Genomic DNA, 7,434 nt, shown 5'->3' with positions numbered 1-7,434 from the left:
CAGGGTACTAACCTACCCAACCCTCTAACAGGGTACTAACCTACCCAACCTCTAACAGGGTACTAACCTACCCAACCCTCTAACAGGGTACTAACCTACCCAACCCTCTAACTGGGTACTAACCTACCCAACCCTCTAACGGGGTACTAACCTACCCAACCCTCTAACGGGGTACTAACCTACCCAACCCTCTAACGGGGTACTAACCTACCCAACCCCCTAACGGGGTACTAACCTACCCAACCCCCTAACAGGGTACTAACCTACCCAACCCTAACGGGTACTAACCTACCCATCCCCTGACGGGGTACTAACCTACCCAACCCTCTACGGGGTACTAACCTACCCAACCCTCTAACGGGTACTAACCTACCCAACCCTCTAACGGGTACTAACCTACCCAACCCTCTAACGGGTACTAACCTACCCAACCCTCTAACGGGGTACTAACCCACCAACCCTCTAACGGGGTACTAAGCTACCCAACCCTCTAACGGGTACTAACCTACCCAACCCTCTAACGGGTACTAACCTACCCAACCCTCTAACGGGTACTAACCTACCCAACCCCTAACGGGTACTAACCTACCCAACCCCTAACGGGTACTAACCAACCTCTAACGGGGTACTAACCTACCCAACCCTCTAACGGGTACTAACCTACCCAACCCTCTAACGGGTACTAACCTACCCAACCCTCTAACGGGTACTAACCTACCCAACCCTCTAACGGGGTACTAACCTACCCAACCCTCTAACGGGTACTAACCTACCCAACCCTCTAACGGGGTACTAACCTACCCAACCCTCTAACGGGGTACTAACCCACCCAACCCTCTAACAGGGTACTAACCTACCCAACCCTCTAACAGGGTACTAACCTACCCAACCCTCTAACTAACAGGGTACTAACCTACCCAACCCTCTAACTAACAGGGTACTAACCTACCCAACCCCCTAACAGGGTACTAACCTACCCAACCCTCTAACAGGGTACTAACCTACCCAACCTTTTAACAGGGTACTAACCTACCCAACCCTCTAACAGGGTACTAACCTACCCAACCCTCTAACAGGGTACTAACCTACCCAACCCTCTAACGGGGTACTAACCTACCCAACCCTCTAACGGGGTACTAACCTACCCAACCCTCTAACAGGGTACTAACCTACCCAACCCTGCCTTTAGGAAACTGTGGTTGTGGGTAGTGTAGTCCTACCTCCTCCTGTATGTACTGCAGTAGGAGGGGGTTGTGGGTAGTGTAGTCCTACCTCCTCCTGTACATACTGCAGTAGGAGGGGGTTGTGGGTAGTGTAATCCTACCTCCTCCTGGATGTACTGCAGTAGGAGGGGGTTGTGGGTAGTGTAGTCCTACCTCCTCCTGTATGTACTGCAGTAGGAGGGGTTGTGGGTAGTGTAGTCCTACCTCCTCCTGTAGATACTGCAGTAGGAGGGGTTGTGGGTAGTGTAGTCCTACCTCCTGTATGTACTGCAGTAGGAGGGGGTTGTGGGTAGTGTAGTCCTACCTCCTCCTGTACGTACTGCAGTAGGAGGGGTTGTGGGTAGTGTAGTCCTACCTCCTCCTGTTTGTACTGCAGTAGGAGGGGTTATGGGTAGTGTAATCCTACCTCCTCCTGGATGTACTGCAGTAGGAGGGGGTTGTGCAAATTAACTGAATCCCCCCCCAAAAACATTTCCACTGCATTTCAGCCCTGCCACAAAAGGACCAGCATGTCAGTGATTCTCTCGTTAACAGGTGTGAGTGTTGACGAGGACAAGGCTGGAGATCACTCTGTCATGCTGATTGAGTTCGAATAACAGACTGGAAGCTTCGGGTGTACACCGTTAGTTTATACTGGATACACCTGGTGTACACCGTTAGTTCATACTGGATACACCTGGTGTACACAGTTAGTTTATACTGGATACACCGGGTGTACAACTTTAGTTTATACTGGATACACCGGTGTACACCGTTAGTTTATACTGGATACACCGGGTGTACACCGTTAGTTTATACTGGATACACAGGGTGGACACCATTTAGTTTATACTGGATACACCGGTGTACAACTTTAGTTTATACTGAATACACCGGGGTACACCGTTAGTTTATACTGGATACACCGGGTGGGTTAGTTCTTCTTGAGAGAACTAACCCAAAATTAGTCGAACTAACCCAAAATTAGTTGAAAGGCTAAGGGATTCTCTTCCTGAGAAGAAGCTGACAGCCTTCAAACAGAGCAAAAAAAGTGGTCCCAAACAATATGTCAAAATGAATAAAAAAATGATACAGCTGTCTTTAATAAGATCAAACTGAACTAACTGCTATCTTGAAATGTTGAAAAAGTGTTTTTAAATAGGCATCCTATCATTTGAAAATTAGTCGAAAGGCTAAGTGATTCTCCTCCTGAGAAGAAGCTGACAGCCTTCAAACATAGTGCAAAAAAAAGTGTCACTGAGAAATAGGATAATTATGAAACATGAAAACTATATTGTCTGACTCAGCTACTATGCAGGTTGGTTGGACAACACGAACACTTCGCTCGCTACATGTGAAAATTAAAAAGGATGGTTAGGATACTTAGCATGTTAGCTAACCCTTCCCTAACCACTAGCCCAGGGGTTCTCAAACTTTTTGTGATAGCAAATTCATCAGTGACCCCTCATAATCAGAACACAACTCGAGTGAGATAAAAAATATCATACAAGGAGTTTTACCATGATTTCGTGTGCAAGGCCGGACAAACCAAGTCTCGGGCCCTGGGAATGAACATTTTAAAGGTCTGCCTCTTGGAGGGAAAAAACTTGCTAATTTCCTGCATTCTACACATTTTGTCATGGGGCAGAGAAATGTTTCTTGTTGCAACTATAACGCTAATATCCTGCAGTTCTACACATGTTGTCATGGGGCAGAGAAATGTTTCTTGTTGCAACTATAACGCTAATATCCTGCAGTTCTACACATGTTGTCATGAGGCAGAGAAATGTTTCTTGTTGCAACTATAACGCTAATATCCTGCAGTTCTACACATGTTGTCATTGGGCAGAGAAATGTTTCTTGTTGCAACTATAACGCTAATATCCTGCAGTTCTACACATGTTGTCATGAGGCAGAGAGAAAACGACTGTGTAACGAAGACGCTGTGAGTTGAGAAGCAGGTGAAACGTTTAATAAAACAACAAACGAGACAACATAACAGTAGCGTCTTTGCATGTACACAGGATCAATACTGACTGGGGAAGGAACCTAAGGGAGGGCCAGATATAGGGGTGGTAATAAGTAAGGTAATGGAGTCCAGGTTTGCCTCATGACAACGTGCAGGTGCTCGTAATGATTGATCCCAGGACCGGCGGTTAGTATACCGGCGACGTCAAACACCGGAGGGGAGGAGCGAGAGCAGACGTGACAGACTGCCACCTCTCATTGAAGCCATGGAAGTTCACGGCCGACCGCACCACTGCAGGCATTGTTAGCAGAAAACAGGATCCCCCATAATAGTGAAATAAATAAATAGAAAGTCAATCATGGTACCAATAAATGCTTCTAATACACCAGATGTATGTCCTTGAACCGATTATGTTTAAATCTCATTTAAAAAGCATTTTTGAAACGGTCTGTTTGAGATACAAGTTTGAGGTGGCTTTTTTAAAGTATTTTTTTCTCCAATTAATGCTTCGGCCACAAATACGAGTATAGTCAAAATTATTTGGGTATGAGTTAACAGAACATTAACTTTTAAAAGTTTGATTTTCACTGGACAATTACTTTAAATTACAGTGCATTTATGTAAAAAAAATATAGTATTGAAGTATTGAGATGGAAAATGTATAATAGGTGGAGTACTGTGGATACCAATAGGCTCATGTTGCCCAAGGTTTAATAACAAACATTGTAGATTAATAATATTACATTGTATTGTATTACACCCTCTAAACTTCCACGGATCCCTGGGGCAAAATGTGTTTTTTCAGTTGTTGGATCCCCCGCTCCCTTTTGCCCTCAGAACAACCTCAATGCGTTGGAGCATGGACTCTACAAGGTGTCGAAAGCATTCCACAGGGATGCTGGCCCATGTTGACTCAAATGCTTCCCACAGTTGTGTCAAGTTGGCTGGATGTCCTTTTGTCTTGCCCATTTACCTTCTGAATGGCACACATACACAGTACATGTCTCAATTGTCTCAAGGCTTAAAAGCCTTCTTTAACCTGTCTCCTCTCTTTCATCTACACGGATGGAAGTGGATTTAACAGGTGACATCAATAAGGGATCATATCTTTTCCTGAATCCCCAGTTTTCAATACAGGTATAACGACACTGAGCTTTTTTTTCGAAAATGTTTTATGAGGTTGGAGAACACATTTGGGAGGGATCTTGAAACTTTGCCGCAAGTGGATCTTTTAGCAAGACAATAACCCCAAGCACACATCAAAATCCACAAAGAAATGGTTCATTGACCACAAAATCAACATTTTGAATGGCCGTCTCAGGATTTGATCCCCATTGAAAACCTGTGGTTTGAATTGAAGAGGGCAGTCCATAAACGCAGACGAAGGATATCAAGGATCTGGAAATATTCTGTATGGAGGAGTGGTCTAAGATCCATCCCAATGTGTTCTCCAATCATCATTAAAAAAGTGTTTAAGGCTGTGTTGTTATCCTCGCAAGGGGAGGATGCTAGAGTATTAAAAACAGGGGTGCCAATCATTTTGATAATTTTGTATTACTTGTTTAACAAAATCTCTTGCTCTGAGCACTTGCATTAGTATAAAATAATATAATTTTCCCTTTTTTTGCATTCAAATACTGTAGAATTAGTAGTATTTGTATTATATATTTTATATAGTATTTTTTGCTCATCTTTCTCAAGGGTGCCAATAATTTGGGACTTGACTGTATGTAATCAAATAGTCCATATTTCAGAGGTACCTTTTGTATGAGGTAAGATGTTCCTTCTAAATCTTGTTATTGCGTAACATTTTTATGCTTGTCTTTGAAACGAATAGTCCAAGAGTACCCAATGTTTCAGAACCAGATTTTGGTTTCAGCTGACAACTACATACCTTTGCCTTTCAATCTCCTACACAATATCCCCTTGACTGGTGTGCATGAAGATATCAAGAGAGACAGACATCTAGCAAGAAAAAGTCAATTGGAGGGAACACTGACAGATCAGCGCAACAAGACCATGGATTTTTACACTGGCTGCAGTGAGCAGAAAGCAAGAAAACTCAATAAAAAAATGTGAATGTGGAAATGCCTAAAATAACATTGTGAATCCGACTGAGTGAAAACAATTCACAATTCTCCTACATTTACAGTCCTAGTTATCATTGCCCAAAACAAAGGGAATCATTTCAAACATCTCACACATTTTTGCTTATTGTGTCCATTGACTAGAATTCATATATATTTGGGTTAAAAGACCAATTCAGTGGAAAAACAAAATGGGGTAAAAATAGCCCAGCCCAGTTAATATTGACTGCAGCTGCAGCTCTTCAGGCAGCAGCACTCCCACTTCATCTTACGTTAGGGACACAGATCAAGGGTTCTCCAGGGACTGACAGTATTCTTCAAGCTAATTACATCCAGTTTATTTGGGGTGTCAGGTAGCCTAGTGCCTAGTGGTTAGCGCATTGGGCCAGTAACCGAAAGGTTGTTGGATCGAATCCCTGAGCTGACAAGGTAAAAAATCTGTCATTCTGCCCTAAATAAGGCAGTTAACCCACTGTTCCCTGGTAGGCTGTCATTGTAAATAAGAATTTGTTCTTAACTGACTTGCCTAGTCAAAATAAAAGGTTAAATTGACAGCACCTTGTCTCTGCAAGCCAAGTAGGAAGGTTAGTTCACCTCACAAACCAGAGTCCATTTTTTGTTGTTGTTGATTAACATCGAGGATGAGTGCCATGGGAACTATCGGTATGGCCCAGCAGGACCAGCCTAAGTGACAGGCCTCACATGTTTAATATAATGCACACAAAATAATGGAGCCCTTAACCTTCACGGCACATTCAACGTTTTTTTTTTCTCTCCATGCAATCCTCGCACGCAGACGTATGTGTGTGTGCAACAGGCTGAATGAAGCTAATGAATCCAACATGGACAGAGAGGCTGCATTGTTTTGTTCATCATGAACCATGCCTATAGACCAATCACCATGACTAATTAGCTCAACTAAGAGCAGCAATTTACTCTACAGGCCATAATGGGAGGTGGAAGCTCAACTTGCAATATTTAATGCTCTTATATAATGACACATAACCAGTGGTGTAAAGTACTCAAGTAAAAATACTTTAAAGTACTACTTAAGTCATTTTCTGGGGGGTATCTGTACTTTACTATTTATATTTGACAACTTTTACTTTTACTTTGCTACCTTCCTAAAGAAAATTATGTACTTTTTACTCCATACATTTTCCCTGACACCCAGAAGTACTTGTTATGTTTCGAATGCTTAGCAAGACAGGAAAAAGGTCAAATTCACACACTTATCAAGAGAACATCCCTGGTCATCCCTTCTAACTCTGGCAGACTCACTAATCACAAATGCGTTGTTTTTAAATGATGTTCGAGTGTTGGAGTGTGCCCCTGGCTATCTGTAAAAAAAAGGCAATAAAAAAATGGTGCTGTCTGGTTTGCTGGGAGTTAAAAAAATGAACCCCAAAAGGTTCTTTGAGGAACCATGATAAGGGGTTCTTCAGAGAACTTATAGGGGGTTCCCACAAAAGTTTCTTCAAATAACTTTTAGGGGTTCCCCCACAGTTCCAGTTTGAAGAACCCCTACAGGATACTCCAGAAACCTTTACTTTTTAGAGTGTATATTGATAAAAGTCACCTGGTCCGAGAGACATTTACATAGTTATACACAGCCCAATTTGAGTTTGTGTGTGTTCTCTGGTGTGATATAAGGCTGTGTGAATGAGTAAAACTCTTCCCACATTCATCACAGCTACACGATTTCTCTCCTGTGTGTGTTCTCTGGTGTGATATCAGGTTGCATTGCTGAGTAAAACTCTTCCCACATTGACCACAGCTATAAGGTTTCTCTCCTGTGTGTGTTCTCTGGTGTGATTTCAGGCTGTGTGAATGACTAAAACTCTTCCCACATTCATCACAGGTATAAGATTTCTCTCCTGTGTGTATTCTCTGGTGTGATATCAGGCTCTGTGACCAAGTAAAACTCTTCCCACATTGACCACAGCTATAAGGTTTCTCTCCTGTGTGTGTTCTCTGGTGTGATTTCAGGCTGTGTGAATGACTAAAACTCTTCCCACATTCATCACAGGTATAAGATTTCTCTCCTGTGTGTATTCTCTGGTGTGATATCAGGTTGCTTAGCTGAGTAAAACTCTTCCCACATTGATCACAGCTATAAGATTTCTCTCCTGTGTGTGTTCTCTGGTGTGAAGTCAGATGGCCAGATGTAGTAAAA

The sequence above is a fragment of the Salmo salar genome, unplaced genomic scaffold, assembly GCF_905237065.1.
Source record: "Salmo salar unplaced genomic scaffold, Ssal_v3.1, whole genome shotgun sequence".
In the NCBI taxonomy this organism is placed as follows: domain Eukaryota; kingdom Metazoa; phylum Chordata; class Actinopteri; order Salmoniformes; family Salmonidae; genus Salmo; species Salmo salar.
The sequence above is the reverse complement of the archived record's forward strand: the minus strand, read 5'-3'. Positions refer to the sequence as shown.